The sequence below is a fragment of the Mus musculus genome, chromosome 15 (assembly GCF_000001635.26).
Source record: "Mus musculus strain C57BL/6J chromosome 15, GRCm38.p6 C57BL/6J".
Taxonomy (NCBI): Eukaryota; Metazoa; Chordata; class Mammalia; order Rodentia; family Muridae; genus Mus; species Mus musculus.
The window spans coordinates 38,231,104-38,248,950 of NC_000081.6; the positions used below are offsets into that span (position 1 = coordinate 38,231,104).

General features: G+C 46.3%; 2 pseudogenes; one reads left to right on the plus strand and one right to left on the minus strand.

The window, feature by feature from the left end:
• Positions 6,799–7,720, plus strand: Gm5213 (predicted gene 5213; annotated as a pseudogene).
• On the minus strand, positions 12,185–13,144 carry Gm8705 (predicted gene 8705; annotated as a pseudogene).

Below are 17,847 nucleotides of genomic sequence, written 5' to 3' on the forward strand. Positions count from 1 at the left end.
TTCCCTATAAAATCAAAATAAAAAAAGCAGATCACATTCTTCCAACATCAAAGGATGTATGTTATCATTCCAAAATGTCATAGTTAAGAAATACTGAACCAAAGCAAGACCAAAAATCAGCTGGCAAACTCCAAACTCTGTGTCACCCCTGTCTAATGTCCAGCTGCTTTCAGCTTTGCTGACTGCAAACCGATTCTTTCTCTTAGGACAGTTCTACTTTGTTTTAGTAGCTTTCCTCAGCAGGTATCCCATGGCTCTGGCATCTCTAACATCTTGGGGTCCCCAAGGCAACCTCAACATTACAGCTTCTTGTTCCAATGTCTGGGATCCATGCATGACCTTCTGAGCTTCCAAAGGGGTTGTAAAGGTCACATCTTCAGCTCTGCCCTCTGTAGCACTCCATGGTCTGGTCGACTCCACGGCTGCTGCTGTTCTTGATGGTCAGACTATGGGAAGACTACCACCACACTCACTAAATATCGTCAAGGTTAGAGATAAAGTTGCTTGAACTGCTCGGTGTCCATGGAATATATTCTAGAGCCAAAAGAGGTTTTTTAACTTTTGTTTAACTGAATCATAAGAATTTTCACAGGCATGGTACTGAAGGAAACCAGTGACCATCAGGGACTGCTTGATTTCTTTCAGAACTTACATAGTTTTATAAAATGTCTTAAATATCAAAGGGCCAGAGGATGGCTTAGCCATTTAGAACACTTTCTGCTCATTCAGAAGACGGGTTCAATTCCCAGCACTCACATGGGCAGTTTACAATTAACTCCAGTTGCATGAGGTCCATCAGCCTTTTCTGGTCTCTCAAAGCATTGCACAGGTATGCACATACATACATGAAGTAACCAATTATATACACAAGAATAGATCTAAAATAAATATCAACAATCCTTATTAGTTGACTATTCTCCACTCCTAAAATAGTTGGATTTAGTGAAAGTGTTCTTCTATCTAGGATTAGTGAACTTAGTGAAGAAAAAAATTATCTAAATTCTGGGGCTGGGGATGTAGCGCTCTACACAAAATTTCTTTTCCTTTCTTTTTTTTTTTTTTTGCCTCCATTTCTCTGTCTGTCTTCCTCTCTTCTGCACATGATAGTCACAAACTAAGTTTTTGAGTCTGATTTAACCCTTTACCTAAGGAAATTATGTCAAAAGTTCATACTAAAATCATAAAGGTGTAATTTTTAAGAGAAGTGTGTATGGGAGAAGGTGCTGTAGATGACCCAGATTAACTCCATGACTCCCCTGGGCCTTCAGAGGCTTGTTGTTACATGACTGTGGTCATGAGAAGAATGAACATGACCCTTAGGGCATAACTGCATGCCTATGCTGGAAATACATCTTTCCAGTTTGAAGAACTTTGGTAAGTACAAGCGAGACATGGGGTACTCCCAACAAACCCAGCTGTCTTAGTCAGGGTTTCTATTCCTGCACAAACATCATGACCAAGAAACAAGTTGGGGAGGAAAGGGTTTATTCAGCTTACACTTCCATACTGCTGTTTGTCACCAGGGAAGTCAGGACTGGAACTCAAGCAGGTCAGGAAGCAGGAGCTGATGCAGAGGCCATGGAGGGATGGTCATTACTGGCTTGCTTCTCCTGGCTTGCTCAGCCTGCTCTCTTATCGAACCCAAGACTACCAGCCCAGAGATGGTTCCACCCACAAGAAGCCTTTTCCCCTGATCACTAATTGAGAAAATGCCTTACAGTTGTATCTGATGGAGGCATTTCCTCAACTGAAGCTCCTTTCTCTGTGAAAACTCCAGCTGTGTCAAGTTGACACAAAACTAGCCAGTGCACCAGCCATTAAAGAGCTAAGGCTGAAGATCCAGCTTTCATGATCAGCCTGAGCTATATATGGAAACCCATTCAATAAACAAAACAATATACAACACAAAGCCAGAACACATCTATTTCATAGGTGTCTAAACAATATGCACAATTTATCAGTTTTAAATATTCTTCCCTCTAAGCTACAACAAGCCCTTATGCTAGCATTAGGTGCACAAACACCAGCAAACATGGCTCACATCCCACCACACACTGGCAGCTCAGAAGCCTGGCCTTCAGCCAGGGCAATGCCTGTGATCAGCACAAGTCCTCAAGTGTGCTTCAAAGTGTCTGTGTCAGAGGGTCCTGGAGCCAAGATGCCAGGAATGATGCTTGAAATCCATCTGTCCCTGTTCCTCAAGCAAGTAAGTGATCCCCTGGGTGGGTCCTCTTCTACGGGGTCCCCTTTCCGTACACAGCAGAGAGCAGCCCCTGTGGTCGGAACAAGTTCCACTCTTGGACTGGGGACCACCAAGCTGTAATGTTATGGTTCTGGGAAGCACCCTGTTAAATTCGAGTAGAAACTGCACTTTCACACATCAAGCTTAGTAGAGCCAGATAAACAGCATTTTACTCTGGTCAGTTACTTTGTATCCTTTAAAGGTAGATTTGGGTACCTAGATTCTTAAGGCAACATCTTCACTATCTGGCCCCTGCTTGTATCTGAGATGTCCTTTGGCTTGAGACTTTCAATGAAAAAAATCTAACCATGGTACAAAAACAAGCAACAACCACAGACTGCATTGTGTACACAAACACTGACTTTTGCTGGGTATAGGGGTTTGTGTGTGTAAACCTATACTTGGGAAACCTGAAGCAGGAGAATTCAACTTCAAGGCCAACCTGGTCTACAAAGTCCTATTGAGAAAGAGAGAGAGACACAGAGAGAGAGTGCATTTTTATTTAAGAGAGAAAATAGAAAGAATCACAACAAACACTCAGTATTAAAACCACTTTCACTAACAATCTTCAAAGTTAATATCTCTTTAGAAGGAAAATGGCTACCAGGCTTGTGGAAATAATTACAAAGTTTGTTCTTTAAAACTACGTTTATAGTTATTAAATCCATTTTCATTGAGATGGTTTTATAGATATAATGAACATCCCAGATTTTCTGGAATGACTCAGATTTCTGTGGCATGGTGATTAGGGACAAGAACCTGGGGTCCGCCGGGCAGTGGTGATGCACACCTTTAATCCCAGCACTTGGGAGGCAGAGGCAGGCAGATTTCTGAGTTCGAGGCCAGCCAGGTCTACCAAGTGAGTTCCAGGACAGCCAGGGCTATACAGAGAAACCCTGTCTCAAAAAAAATACAAACAAAAACAAACAAACAAAAGAACCTGGGGTCCATATGTCAACTGTGTGAGGTCAGGATTGTTTGAGGGAGGTAGTAAGGAGCTAGCATAGATCCATTATTGAGTTCTGAGAGCAACAGGAGGAAGGGTAGTCCCCATTTGGACAAAAGACACTTGAGATCCACCGGCAGCCTAAGGAAGACCACATAATAGAAAGTAACTGTCAGAAACATCAAAGCAAAACTACTTGAGGGTGGTTCCGAAGGTTGTTTCCCCTGTTTGATGCTCTGCATCGGTTACTTGTTGCTACAATAAATTCCCTGATAAAAGCAAGTGAAGGAAGAAGTTTTATCTCACAGTTGAGTGTGCAGTCAGTCCTGGTGGGGCCGTGTAAAGCAGGAGCCTGAAGCAGCTGTTTATGCTGTGTCCATGGTTGAAGCAGTGAATGGTGGATTCGTTTTCTCCTTTTCAATCAGCTCAGGCCTGCAGCCCACAGAACGGTGCCACTTACAGTGAAGGGAGCTCTTTCCACCTCAACTAACCTAGGTGATGCACTCGCTCACACAGATGCTCAGAGGCTTAGCTCCTTCCTGGGTAAGTCTAGATTCTGTCCAGTTAATGTTAGCCACAATAGCTTGGTTTTTGTTTTGCTTTAAGGTGTGTGTGTGTGTGTGTCAGTATATAGCTCAAACTGGGCTCTAATTCACTGTTCTCCTGTCTCAACATCCCAAGTAGTTGCAATTATAGGTGTATACCATCCATTATACCCAGTGAAGAAGTCTCCTTGCGTCCCTACCTTCCTGTATCGTCAGTGTCAAGGACCTGCTAGCCTCTATGGCCTCACTGTGGGCCTCTGAGGAGGTTCTGTATCCTAATAAGAATATGGATTCTAAAAGGGCAGGCACAGACAACTCATCTGTGGGAGAAAATTTCATTTCTTCCTGCCATATGTTAGGTCCAAAGCAGGCCCCCCAAATGGCAGTGCTTGGGACAGTATCCTAAACAGAAAGAGCCTGACCAGGTAAGCAGAAGGATGGTTACTGAGTAAACAGAAGGAAGTCAAATTTCTGTTTACCAGAAAAACCACCACTTCCTTTATCCACCCACAGTGACCAACTACCTTGGCCAGGGCATCTAGTCCTTGAACAGCCTACTACAGACCAAAGCGCCCATGATAAATCCCAGGCTGTTCTGGCCTGCACCCCCTCCTTCACACCCCTTCCGCCTAACTTACCCGTCCTCTTAAAACTAACAAGACTTTCCATGCTACCCGATTGGTGCTCTGTGCTCCCCTGAGAGAGAGCCTGGCAGTTTGATTCCCCAAAGAAACTTTTCTTTCTACCCACTGAGCTGTCCAGTGCTGTCCTGCTAAGGTTGAAGTCTGCCATTGTCCAGATAGCCTTCTGGGGCTCAGTGCAATATGGAGGACAATATGGGGACACTCCCCTCCAACACACACACACACACACACACACACACACACACACACACACACACATGTCTCTACCTGCAGAATGTCATGTAGCCTTGGTTAAGATTACTCATGCTGGGCAGTGGTGGTGCACGCCTTTAATCCCAGCACTTAGTAGGCAGAGCCAGGCAGAGTTCCGAGTTCAAGGCCAGCCTGGTCTACGGAGTGAGTTCCAGAACAGCCAGGGCTATACAGAAAAACCCTTGTCTCGAGGAAACAAACAAACAAACAAATTTCTTGTTTAGCTTCCTTTCTCCTGATAAGAACCCATTCAGTTAAAACTTGAGATATGTTAACTGCTTCCCCAAGCTAAAGAGGCACTTTGGTTCCTATGCCTTCAGCCAATGACCTTTGCCCATCTTGGATGTTCCGACCCCCAGTCCCCAAAATTATATAAGCCCTGAATGATCCCAAGTAAAGTTTATCTGCCTCTCGGCAGCCGTTTCCTGTTATCATCATTTACCACACATACTCACAGGGATTCTGATCCCCTCGTCCACGGACCGGTATCAGCCAGATACGCCCGGAGGCGGGGAGGGTCAGTGGTCTTGTTGCACCTTGCTTATACCATGAGCTCATAAAGTCAATAGAATAATCTTATATTACGAACAAAGACAGCTGACATTTCAGTCTATACCATTAGTAGGCCATTTGAAGGGGGGAAAAAAAACAAACAAACCAACTTTACAATGGATCAGAAGATTGTCCACTGCGTTTCTGTCATTCTCCAGAAACTCGAGGCAAACACGATGTCCTTCATTGGCTGAATGGTTAACAAAATGGTCATATTACTAGGTAGGGCAATATGACAAGGAAATGAGATGCCAAGCCACCAAAAGCCATGCTGTTAAATGAAAGATGCTGATCTGAAGGGTGGTGGCCTATGATGTCAATGGTATGGCATTCTGGGAAGGGCTAAACTGTAAAGACAGTATACTTTTAGGGTAACGAAGCTTTTCTATAGGATACAGCATTTATCAAAACCCATACAGGGACTGTAGAGATGGCTCGGTCGGGTAGGGACATGTGCTCCAAAGCGAGAGGACCTGAGTTGGAATTCCCAGTGTCAATATGGAAAATCTGCACGAGTCTGCAACCCCAACTCTGGAGAGTAGGGAGAGACAAGAAGGTCCCAGGGAATAAGGTGGAGAGTGATAGCTCAGGATGCCTGAGACCCTCCTCTGGCCTCTAAATACATAGATAAGAATAAACATGCACAAGTATACATGCACACACACTTTATAGCATAGACTAACTTACCATGTATAAACTTTTAAAAAGTCATTTAGAGATGGGCAAGATGGCTCTGTGGTTAAAGAGCTTGCCATTCAAAGATGAACACCAGAATCTGGATCTCTAGTACCACAGAGACGCCAAGGCTGTGTGGTAGCCAGCCTGAATTCTCAGTGTTCAGAAAGCGAGATGGGGGTGGGGATGGGGGGGGGCATTCCTGAAGAAAGCTGGGTAGCTATACTAACAGAATCAGTAAGTCCAGATTTAATAAGAAATTATGACTCATTAATTATAGAGTGATTGACAGAGACACTCAGTGTCTCGATATGCACACATGCATACATGTACCCACATAAATATACATTTGCATACACAGTGCACACACAGTCATTTTAGGGGGTTCGGGTACCACCATGAAGGATTCTTGGTTGGGTTTGTTTTCTCTGCCAGTGAAAATTAAAAGGCAGGAAAAAGTGTGACGGGCAGCTTCTGGGAGATGGAGAACACAGCCAAGAGGGGCCAACAGAATGAGCAGTTGAAGAAAACCTTTTGTTGAGGTGAGGGAACACGCGCAGTAGGCACACAGAGATAGAGTCTCCACAAGGCAGGTGGGGACTTGGGAAGCTGAAGTCTTCTTGAGGGATGGGGTTTTTAAGTCTCTCAAGGGTCTTCCTTCCCTAATTTAGAGTTGGTCAGTTTGAAGAAAGACAGGATGGCTCATTGGCCTGTAAGTGTTGTGTAAATGCGCCCTATCTGCCTGTCAGAGGGTCTGTATGACTCCCTCGCAGGGCTGTCAAGATAAAGTCTACATTACAAATTATCAAAATGCCTCACTGAATGGACAGACTCACAGGAGCAAAGGCGAGAAACACCAGGTGCTGATCCAGTTTACAGACAGACCCAAGTCCCTCCTCCAAGATGCCCACATACTAGTTGACGGATTTTAAGACTGAGGGCAGAGCAGCGCCTTGGAGGTCCCGTGGATCTGTGTCTTGTCAACAGTGTTTGGAAGGAACAGACCCGGGGATTCCTAAGGTACTGGCTTCCAGCCGCCTTACAAGTGTCTCCAGTCGCAGTCCCCGGGACCATCTCCTTGCTGCCTTCAGCTCCTAGGACCAGTCTGCAACCATCTATTCACGGTTAGCTCATACTCCCAGATCTGCCATGACCTCTCAGATTCGTCAGAATTATTCCACCTAAGTGGAAGCTGCCTTGAACCGCCTGGTCAACCTGCACCTGCGGGCCTCCTCCACCTACAGATCTCTGGGCTTCATTTTTGATCTGGATGACGTGGCTCTGGAGGGCGTAGGCCACTTCTGTGAATTGGCTGAGAAGAGTGAGGGTACCTAGCGGCTTCTCAAGTTGCAGAAAGATCGCGGGATGGGAGGAGGGGCGTGCACTCTTCAGGAAGTGCAGAAGCCGGCTCAAGGTGAATGGGGTAAAACCCAGGAGGCATGGAAGCTGCCTTGGCCCTGGAGAAGAACCTGAACCAGGCCTTCTTGGATCTGCATGCCCTGGGCTCTGCCCGCACAGACCCTCATCTCTGCTACTTCTTGGAAAGCCACTTCCTGGATATGGGGGTGAAGCGCATCAAGAAGATGGGTAACCACCTGACCAACCTCCGTAGGCTGGCAGGACCACAACCAGCGCAGACTGGCGCGCCCCAGGGATCTCTGAGTGAGTATCTCTCTGAGCGCCTCACTCTCAAGCACGACTAGGAGGCCTCTGTGCCTTCCAAGGGGCTCCCCACTCTGCTCTGCACCAGCCCGCCTTGGGACCTCCACCTGAATGAATCTCTCAAGCCACTAGACAGCTTTGTAACCGCTCTGGAGCCTCTCTCAAGTCTTGGACCAAGTTAAAATAAAGCTTTTTGAGACAGAAAAGAAAAAAAAATAAATAAAAGACAGGGCTACCGGGGATGATTCGAGTAGAGCTACTCCCTTAAAGGAAGGGAGATGAAGGGTCACATTTAGAGGCAGGGATGTGACAACAAGCAGAGATTGAAGCAATACCAGCCAAAGTTTCGCCAACCAGAGGTGGAGTCTAGCATCCGGTAAAAGCAAGAAAATGCACCCCACCACCAAGAATCTGCAAAGGAACCCAGGCCTGTGGGCTTATTGATTTAGAACTCCTAATGTCTGGAAATAGAAGAAAATGATTAGTGTCATTTTAAGCTAAGTTTGTGGCATTTTGTAACAGTAACAACAGAAAATGAATACAAGGCATCATTTAAGACACAGTCACAGTAAAGCAAATACATTCAAAACTGAAAAGAGAAAAGACCACCACTCCAGTGGAAATGCCTTAGACAAGGCAAACTTTACTCTTGATCCAGAGGGTATGCTTGGAAGATTGGAAGCACACTTGGTTTTTATTCTAACTTAGGTGGTAGCTGTATCTTTTCCCCACTGGCTGGGGTCCAATCTCACAATCAAATTCAGCCGGCCTGTCTGACAAGATAGAGATGAAGCAGGAAGAGTCTGTCTTAGGCTATCAAATTCCAGGAGTACAGACGCGGCCTTTGTATAAACCAAAGTTTTACTAGGATGGGATGGGCTAACACATTTGCATGGAAATCTTACTAGGTGGGGAGATAAATAGGTTTGAATTATTTTTCCTAAATACAAGTTTTACAGTACTAGATAGAAAAGACTCATATTTAATATTTCTTGCAATAGGACCTCATTTCTTCTTTAGCAGCTCTGAGCCTTAGAAGGGAGATCTGTGTGAGGTAGAAGCAATCAGAGACTGTAGGCTTAGATCTTTCACAACCTACTTTAATAGGGGTTCTTAAACACTTCAAACCTCCTTCCAGCCCTCCGACTGTAGGAGAGAAAGATGGTTAATAGGACAAGGGGATGTGGACCTGTTTAGAAGTAGTTCTTTGGGGCAATATTAAGCTTCATTGTCAGGATATCCACAGTCCAGTCCAAGACATCGACCATGAATCAGTTGAGGCAGTCCAGTCCAATCAGCAAATGCCAAACACAAATCAGTAGCAGCGGCAACTCAGAATCAGCACGAATCTGCGGAAGTGGAAGAAGCAGCCAGAATACCATGAGAAGTTCTTCGGCATGTCTGTCTCTACAAAGTCACTACAAGCGAAGATCAGTGAAGACCAGCAAAGGGTTTCAAGGTGAACCAATGCAAGGGCGTTATTCACTGTCTGTTCGGTCCTACTTACACCCTTTCCAAACATCACACACCCTCTCAAGTGTCTGCCTCAGCAAAACAACCTTTCATAAGACAATTTCCAGAAAAATATCACAGAACACAACCAAGTCTTCAAAGAAGTCAGAAATTTCCACTTTAAGAGAACTTCAGATTTCAGCTAGGCAGGGGCCAGTCCCACTGCGAAGTCTGTGAAAAATTTTAAATATCATACACCTCTTGAAGGACACGATCTATAACACTGATTCTGTGTCCTGAACAACCAAGGACTGCTATAACCAGTCGTCCCCTGCCCCACCCCGCCTGGGGTCTCATGAGACTGGGTGCTCACTGCACAAGCATCACAGCTGGGCAGAGCTGCAGGCCCAGGGGCAGCATTGTTACTAGAGTGGGAAGTGACATTAGATGACCAGAAGAGAATTATTCACCCACAATGAAGGAAGCTTAAGCAAACATGAGGGAGAAAGGGGTAAGAAACAAGGAACAGTGCTTTCCCAGCATGTCTCTCTGCCTGGGTTAGCTCCCCAGCCTAAAACCAGGAATGGTGACTGTCTCAGTCACTGTTCTACTGCTGTGAAGAGAGACCGTGATCAAGACGCCCTTTAGAAGAAAACATTTAGTTAGGAGGTTGCTTATCGTTTCAGAGGGTTTGCCTGTGATTCTCATGATGGAGAGCATTGTGGAACACTAACAGGCTTGTGTAGTAGGTTGGCCTAATGCGGCTTGTATTCCAATGCTAATTTGGGTCCCCCAAAATTGTTTGCCCCAAAGATGAGAGAGTCCATATGTAGGACACTGAGGGACCCTGCCCCCAGTTAATTCTGATTGGTAAATAAAGACGCCAGCAGCCAATAGCTGGGGAGAAGAGACATAGGTGGGGTTTAGGTTTCCCAGGCTTGGGACCAAGAGGAGAAGAAGAAAGGAAAAAGGATCAATGCATATCTCAGATATGTATCAAATCCATGGAGCTCCCCACAGCGGAGGACTAAGAGTGAAGATGAGGACAAAAGAGAGAGAAGCTGGGCATGGTGGCACATGCCTTTAATCCCAGCACTCAGGAGGCAGAGGCAGAGGATTTCTGAGTTCCAGGCCAGCCTGGTCTACAAAGTGAGTTCCAGGACAGCCAGGGCTACACAGAGAAACCCTGTCTCGGGGGGTGGGGGGGAGAAGGGGGGTGGAATATAATCCGTAAAGTAAGGAGCCAGGCACTGCAAAAGTCCTGGGCATCACATTCCAGAAATCTGAGCCACGCAGTTCTGGTGGCTTCACCAAAAGGAAAGATGTGTTTCTCTATGTGTATAAGTGTTTTGCCTAATTATGTGTATACAAACCACATTCGTGCCTGGTGCCTGCAGAGGTCAGAAGAGGGTGTCTGGTTACCTGGTATTATGGTTACGACCCCCCATGTGGGTACTGGGAACTGAACCTGGGTCCTCTGCAAGAACAGCCAGTGCTCTTAACAACTGAGCCAACTCTCCAGCCAAAAACATGCATCACTCAGGTTGGGAACTCAGATGTTTTTAAATCCTCAGAAGGTGACACATCAAGGCTGAGAGCCAGTGCCTCAGGCCTATCACTGACAGATATTAACCAACCTTCTCACCTGGGCATGGTGGTACCATACCCCATAAGAGTTCATTGTTATTTTGTTTTTGTTGGGTTTTCTTTTTGGGTTGGGTTGGGTTGAGTTGGGTTTTGGAGACAGCATTTCTCGTTGTAGTCCTCTATTACCTGATATTCAAGACCAGGCTGGTCTTGAACTCACAGAGATCCACCTGCCTCTGCCTCTCGAGTGCTGTGAATAAAGGTGTGTGCTCCACCACCGCCTGGCTGAGTTATCATTTCCTAAGATATTCTTATAACAAGGTCAGGGTGTAGCTCAGTTGGTAGAGTTTCCCTAACCTGCTCAGAGTTCAACCCCAGCATAGCATAAACCAGGTGTGGCAGCTCAAGCCGGAACCACAGAACTTTGGAAGTGGAGGAAGAAAGATCATGGACGTTATCATTGGTTACACTGATGTGTTTACGACCGGCCAAAATAAATTGTACAAAAAAAAGAAACATTTCTTATCTGGTGTTTACATACAGGGAGCAAGCAGTTAGCTATCATTTATGTTACTTTTAGGAGACATGGAATAGAGAGCAGATCAGACCTAGATGCAGGTGTGACATGCATGAGCAGGGCATTCAGAGTGGAGCCTGGGAGGCAGGCAAGGCTGAGTGAGGATGCTGGGCAGGACCCGTATCTGTCAGGAAGTTCCTCATCCTCTGTCACCTCCATAACTCTGCATGTGGCCTCAGTGTAAAAGTGTCAGCCAGTGGGGGTGGGGGTGCGGTGGGGTGGTGTAGATGCTATAACTCTCAGCTCTGCCAACTGTCTGGAAACTAGAGACATCTCTTATCTGGTGAGAGGATAAGAAGTAAGTGGGGGTGGAGTTGGGGGTGGGGTGGAGAGTAAACAGGACAGGTGTTACAGTTTCTCTAGCACTCTTCAGAAAGTTGGACTAAACTCCTCTCAGTTTCTGTGTGATGAGGTCAAGGCATGAGGAAGATAGAGAATAAACTTCATTGCGTGGCAAGATCTTCACAGGTAACAGTAACCAAACAGGCTTGCTGGTCTTTGCTACCCACACGGCTGTTTATTACCCCTGGAACAGGTCACTTGCTCTCACCCTTTGTTCCAAAAGAGCCTTATGCTGCTAGAGTAGAAGCTGTTTACCAAGGTTGCTTTACCATCCTTTGTTATTCCAAAAGATGTGGGATGCTCTCTGACCAATGCTCAGACTGGGCAGGAGGGGTGTGTGTGTGTGTATGTGTGTGTGTGTGTGTGTGTTTGTCCTAAAGTGGTAGGTTTCCCAAGTAGTCAGGAACTGGACAGATTCTTAGCATTGACCTAAAATAAAGCAGAGTGAAGAACCGTGTTGGCTCCTTCAGGTGGTCGGTCTGCCCGTCTGTCCTGATCACAAGTCAGGCCTGCTTGCATTTGAAACATAAGACATAGAGGACAGGAGGCTGCACTCTTTTTTTTTTTTTTTTTTTTTTTTAGATTCTTCTCCTGTTGTATTTTGCTCAAGATATTTTCCCCAAAATTAGTTGAGAATCATGATGTTGAGACCTCAAAAACAGGGTGACTGACCATAGAGGGGCAGGGAGAAAAGAGCTGTAACTTGCTCCTAGGGACTGGAGAAAATTTTAAAAATAAATAAAAAGAAAAAGGAAGGTTGGAGTCCATCAGTGCTAGTCATCCTCTCCTCCCCTTCACCCTCATCATCTTCACCTTCATCCTCAACTCCTTCATCGATATCTTCCAACCCTTCCTCTCATCATCATCACCTGCCTCTCCTTCTTCATCATCCCTATTAGGAACCAAATAGTCCTGCAAGGGATTTGGCCAAATGTCATCTTTGATGACCTCTGCTAGCTCGTCAGCACCTGCGTCAGGATGGTCAGTAAACCAGGTAAAGCAGCTCTCTGGCTCTTCGTGCTGCCTCTTCCTGCTGGCCTTACGCTGCATTCGACTTGAGCGCTTTGTCAAATCCTTTCCAGATTGCCATTTGATTTCGGTGGACTTTGAAGACGGACAAAGTCATTCAGATGAAATTCTTTGGAGAGAACCTTGTTTTCAGAGTAAGGATTTTCATCAAAATAAAAATCTATTCTGTAACCTGATTTAATGTCTTCAAATTCTGTCACTTCAACTCTGGTCAAATAATGCAGAGCCTCCTCGTCCTCCTCCTCGTCCTCCTCCTCGTCCTCCTCCTCGTCCTCCTCCTCGTCCTCCTCCTCGTCCTCCTCCTCGTCCTCCTCCCCAAGCGGTGCAGACACTTGTGGATGGTTGACGAATGTTGTTACCAAAAATTTGAGATTTTGGAGATCCATTCTGACCTCTTCTGAAAAAATGGTTGGCGGAGTTTGTTATATTTTTGTTCTACTTTCAACATTCCCTCGCTGGCTTGTTCATTAAGTCTGTCTATTTTATTTTGTACTTCATCAATACGTTCAGTTGCTTCTTGCTGTTCCTTTTCTCCTTTTGGCAGGCCGGGAGAGGCCGACTTGTCCTTCAGCTTCGGGGCAGCAGCCAGTATGGGTTTCTTGGGCTGAGGCAGGATCGCAGATTACTGCTTCAGGGCCATGGAGTGAGGGAGGTGGCCGGGAGGCAGAGGCCAGTCCCCCCCACCCCCACCCCACCCCCACCCCCACCCCACCCCCACCCCCGATGTTCACAGCAGGAAGAAACTCGCAGCACCCTTAATTCTGAGACTAACATCCTATTGACTTGTCAGGGTGGAGAGTTGGAGACTAGCGTAATCTTCAACAAGTACAAATAAATGCTGCTGTCGGCATTCCTACCGAGCCACAGTCATTTATTTCAAACCCAGTTGTGAGAGTGTGGCAGTAAGAACGATTTCAGCCATTTTCAGGGTACCTTTCTCTTGGGGTCGTATTAAGATTCTGGGGTCACAGTTAGGCAGCTCTGCCCAACCCGGGCAATGGAACTATATAATGGGTCACCACCATCCAGTGTCCTGCCAAGGTCAGGGAGACTCTTCAGGCCGGGCCCACTACCAGCTGCCCTGTGTCCACTCATTGACAGTCGTGTGCTATTTGTCAAGTTTCGAGCCCATGAGGTCGGATTGTTATGGTAACCCCTACCTGTTGCCGTCATCAAACTATATTTTCAGTGGCTTGAGAAATAATTCGTGTTCCTTGCTCATGCACAAACCCAGAGCAGGTCTTCCTAATTGTTGTCTTTCTGTGGTCCAGGTGCCTTTTAATCTTGTGACTCCTTCCTGGAGTCTCGAAATGCTTTATGCTCAGAAAGAGAAGCCTCTTGCTAGGCTCCCTGCCTAGGAAATGCCTTGGTTTGCTTCTCCCCTACCCTATTGGCAAGAACTACTCACGTGGTGCCCCAGGTTTGAGGAATTCTGGGAAATGTAGTTCCTGGCCGGGCCACTCTATAAACTGGAAAAGGAACCCCAGGAAATGTGGCTTTGTGTTTCAGTTTGCAATCTTTGCCACACCCTCGATGACTCAATTCTAGCTAGCAACCACAATTCCTGGTTCACTGGAAAACAGAGCCATTGAGACATCCTGTTATCTTTTCCCTGCCAAATCTGTCAAGCTGTGAGCCCACACTCTTTCTTCTCTCTTGCTAGTGCAATGGAATGTTACAGGCTCCTTCTTAATCCTCTGTTTTGATTGAAGATGTCAAAACTAAGCTTAGCGCTAAGCAAGCTAAGGAGCCCCTAAGAAGGATGCTAGACTGCTCTGCTGGGGAGCCCCTCTGGCCAGCACCCAGGGATCAGAGTTGTCTAAAAGTTGTGTGTGCACGAACGGGCATGGGTGTGTGTGTGCAGTTCCCTCCCCTCGTGTGTAGGCTGAGCCTCTTGATTTGCCTCTACTGAATGGAATACCCCAAATGTCATGGCTGGGTTATAAGAAGATTGGGCTGTGGTTGGTTCTGTAGCTCGGTAGTATTTTCCCAGCATGCACAAGTCCATACTCATCTCATAAAATAAATAAGGAATAAAAATTTTAAAGGCTGTGTTCCACTGAGCCCATCCGTTCCTTGCTCACTGTGAAGTCAGCCACCCCACCAAGAATTGCCCCATGGAGACACTCAATGGTGAGGAATTGACATCACCTCTACCCACCCATCAGTAGGGGCCACCAATGACAGCCACAGAGTGAGCTTGGGAGTAGATTCTCTTCAGGAGGATTTCTAGATGACCGCAGTCCACAAGACAACTTGACATTAGTTTTGGGAGGGAGTCTGGGACAGAAGCAGAGGCTAAAAGTACATGAATTACTTTTCTGTAATTCTGGTCCCAGGTTATCTCGTGCCTTCTTCTGGCCTCCCAGACCATTACACATAGGTGCTACACAGAAATGTATGCAGGCAAAACATCCACATACATAAAATAATAAACACTTTTTAAATAAAAAATAATAAATAATTCAAGGCCAGGCTCAGCTTGGCAGGGAATTCCAGGACAACCTGGGCTACATGAGATCTTGTCTCAAAGAGCAGGGGTGGGGTGGGGGTAGAGCTTATCTTCAAAACCAGTTATATTTTGAAATATTAGGAGTTTGGATTTGAATATGTGAGATGGGGTGAGGTATAATTCATTTCATAATCACACAAAACTAAGACTGTAAGCAACAGCCTAGGATAAAGCGGGGGACTAGCAGAAGAGAACTTGGTAAAACTCTGAGAGGGTGGGGCATAGTCAATGAAGCATTTGCCACTCAAGCAAAAGGACCTGAATTCCCCAGGACATTGTTGTTGTTTTTTGTTTGTTTGTTTGTTTCAAGCTGGAGCGGTGACACACATGTGGCTGAAAGACCAAGGAACCACGTCTGCCCATAGCCCTCATGCAAGGAGGACTCTGGTAGAAGTGGCTAGTGGCAATCTGAAACACTCCCTTGTCAGCACATCAGCAGGCCAAGGAAGCTTTCAGGGAATGCTCTGAGGGCCTGCACTGTAGGAGAATGGCGCTGCTTTCAAACAGCCCCATTTCCAACAGGCAAGAGTGCCTGAGAGTGCCTCCTTTCTACCAGGGGCCAGAGGGGTTAGGTAGTGTGTCTGCCAAGCAAGCCAGAACCATAGGATTCAAGCAAGGCCTTTTCTGCCCACCTATCACCCATCATCACCTTCTCCCTGCACATAGAAGCAGAGTGTGGTATAAGACAGAGAGGTGCGAGGGGAAAGGTAAGACAGGACTCGGATTGCCTGTGTCCAGGCAGGCCCTCATAGAGACAGGAAGAGTTTTTTGTTTTTTTATTTTATTTTATTTTATTTTTTTCGAGACAGGGTTTCTCTGTGTAGTCCTGGCTGTCCTGGAACTCACTCTGTAGACCAGGCTGGCCTCGAACTCAGAAATCCGCCTGCCTCTGCCTCCCAAGTGCTGGGATTAAAAGGGTGCGCCAGCACGGCCCGGCGAGTTTTTTTGTTTGTTTTGTTTTTTGATTTTTTTTAAATGAACCACCACCATTCCTGGCTCGATATGAAGACACACGGAATATTTTAGTTTTTGAAGACGAGATAAACCGAATGCATCGAGCAGTGAACGGAAAGATCTGAGAGATCCAAGGAAAATGGGGACATTTTTGATTCCGATAAAGCATTGCCAAAGGGGTAAAGGAGCTGTCATAGCGCAGGCAGTGGCTCCGCCACTAGGGGGCACCACTGTGCGGGAACGCAGAGGGCTTCCGAGAGCAGGAAGCCATGCTAATTGTCAAGAAGTAAGCCAGTGACTGCATTTCTTTTTTTTTTTTTTTTTTTTTAGATTTATTTATTTATTTATTATATGTAAGTACACTGTAGCTGTCTTCAGACACTCCAGAAGAGGGGGTCAGATCTCGTTACGGGTGGTTGTGAGCCACCATGTGGTTGCTGGGATTTGAACTCTGGACCTTTGGAGGAGCAGTCGGGTGCTCCTACCCACTGAGCCATCTCACCAGCCCCCGTGACTGCATTTCTATTTCTTAATTTAGACCTTAAAGCATGTGACAAATACAATAAAAAAGAGACTGTCAAGTGGAGTTAGAAAAGGCCGCAGGTTTTTGTTTTGTTTTGTCAAATGCCTCCTAGAGAATAGCGGGCCCATTATTAGAGGAGTATTTTAATGCAGAGTAATGCAGAACAGACTATAACAGAGGCGCCATTTCTCACCTTTGCGGTGGGAGTTCTGCTTTGATTTTTTTGGTTTTTTGGTTCACCCTACCTGGAAATGGGTGCAAACCCTGCTATCTGGAGAGGCAATGCTGTCTGCATGGTTTGCTTTCCTTCTTGAATGTTTCTTGTGTTGTTTTTGACGCTGTGGGGGATGGAGCAAAGAGAGACCTGGGAGCTCTCAGCCTCTCTGGCTTTATTTAGAATTTAAAGGAGGGCTCCATCACCCCCTAGCGGTGAGCCCAGGTCTCCTTCGGGCCAGGCACCACGCTGGCGAACGGGAGGTGTGCTGCAACACCCGGGGACAGACAGCAGGCAGGTTATCTGCACCCCAACCTCTGGTTCAAGAAAGAACCCAGGAGGCCTTGGTTAGGGAAGGAGGTCACTGTGCAAGAGAGGGATGGGTCCCGTTGAGAGCAGAAGGAATATTGTCCCCAGCTATCTAAATCCTTCCACAGGCCACCCCCTACATACTTCTCATGGAAACGGCTACAACAACTGTAGTTAGTGTATTTTGCTTGGTTGCTTTTGTTTTGTTCTTTGTAGTCCAAGTAAGCTAGGAACTCCCAGTGATTCTCCTGCCTCAGCCTCCAGAGTATTCATATTAGATGTGTGAGCCACCATGCTTATTTTGAAGGCCACCATGAAATGGAATTTGTTACAGTGACAGAAACAATCTGTGTCTTAGGGTCTTACTGCTGTGAAGAGACACCATGACCAAGGCAACTCTTCCAAAGAAAAATGTGTTTGGGGCTGGTTTACAGTTTCAGAGATTTAGTTCCTTATCGTCTTGGTGGGCAGCACGGCAGCGTCCAGGCAGGTATGATGCTTGGGAAGAGCCGAGAGTTCTACATCTTGATCCACAGGTATCAAAAGGGCATTGTGGCCCACACTGGATGTAGCTTGAGTATATATGACCTCAAAGCCTGCCTCCACAGAGACACACTTCTGCCAACAAGGCCACACCTCCTAACAGTACCCCTCGTTTATTGTCAAGCATTCAGACACGTCAATCAGGACCATTCCTATGAAGCCACCCCAGTCTGTGCCATCCAACGTAGTTGCCGTATGCGGTGACCATAAACCTCTCCCAGCTCTGGAGACTTTCCAGTGCCTACTTTTTGCTATTGTTGACTACTGCAGCTAAGTGACGGCACGTA